Here is a 1,608-nt window from a genome sequence, read left to right on the forward strand (position 1 = left end):
AGAAAGTCTGCTTCCTGGCTGAACCTGTCTGCCAGATCAGCGACCAAGGAGTTCGCTTGTATGAAAGTCCTGCATGATCGCCAGTTTCCGGTGCCTCAACCCTACGACCTCAGTCGACATTGTCTGGTAATGGAGCTGATCAAAGGTGAGTCTTTCATAAGTAAATTTTTATGTTCACAGCCTGTAGATATAAAGGTGTAGTTTAGTTTAAGAGAATAGCAACAGATACAGGGTGTCTCACAATTAACGGGCAGACTAAACTTACATTTGTTTAAATGGAATTCCGTACATTTTAATGCATATTCGAACTATAACTCGAAGTGCAGGTCTATTCGGTATAAATGTTCCACACTGATTTTCTGTTTTTGAGGTAATAGTTAATATTGATTGAGCTTTGGCCACTCCGCTTTTACATCTAATTTGAAATTTAGAGAAAAACATGTAATACCCACAAAAGTTGTAGATATTAATGGCCAGTTTATTTTCAGATGACACCGATTGATACAAGGTGTTTGAAATTCAAGAGGCAAACCAAACTCACATTTTTTAAATTGGGCGCCATTCTATTTATTGCATAATCGAACTATACTCACAATTCTAGGCCTATTTGATATAAATATTAGTTTAGTTAAATAATAGTTTTATCAATTGTTCTTTTAGTTAAAACCAATATTGCTTGAGTTTTGGCGACCCCTCTCTATTTAATTTGAAATTGAGGGGAAAAATGCTAAATACCAAAGTTGTAGATATGAATGGCCGTAACTTTTGTTGAATTTCTATTCTATAGATATGTGGGTATTCTCTGAAAATAAACTAGGTGTTAATATCTACAACTTCTGCAGTTGACATTTTCCACAACATTTTAAATTAGATGTAAAAGCGGGGTGGCCAAAGTTCCATCAATATCAGTAATTAACTGAAAAACAGTTGAAAACCAATATAGAACATTTGTAACAAATTGTCCAAGGCTTTGACGCATAGTTCGAATATGGCACAAAAGAACGGCGTTTGATTTAAAAAATGTAAGTTTGGCCTGCTACTTGAATTTCAGACACCCTGTATCAATTGATATTAGCTTAAAAGATGCCATACGTTAATATCAACAACGTTTACCTTTAATTGTTTGTCTCTCAATTTCAAATTAAATACAAGAGCGAAGTGGCCAAAGCTCAACCAATATCGGTTATTAACACAATAAGCATTAATTACAATATAATTGCCATTTAAAAACAATTGGAAATTGAAAAAACTATTGGCTTCTCTAATAGGCCTAAAAGTCCGATCTAATAGTTCAAATATGCAATAAAAAGACCGGCATTCAATTTTAAAAATATTATGAAACTAGACGTTAATATCTACAAATTTTTTCTTTAACATTTTTCTCTAAATTGCAAATTAGATGTAAGAACGAGGTGGCCGAAGCTCAATCAATAACCCTATACCTATAGATATTAAAATTAAAACGGCATCTTCTTCAGGCACTATTCTTCATCGCGTGCAAGAACTGGACAACGTGAAGGCTCTTTACGACAAACTGATGAACAATATAATAAAATTTGCTTTGTACGGGGTGATTCATGGCGACTTCAATGAATTCAACATTTTTAT

The sequence above is a fragment of the Dendroctonus ponderosae genome, unplaced genomic scaffold (assembly GCF_020466585.1).
Source record: "Dendroctonus ponderosae isolate FM_Combo_2020 unplaced genomic scaffold, Dpon_F_20191213v2 Dpon_F_20191213_5, whole genome shotgun sequence".
NCBI classification, from domain to species: domain Eukaryota; kingdom Metazoa; phylum Arthropoda; class Insecta; order Coleoptera; family Curculionidae; genus Dendroctonus; species Dendroctonus ponderosae.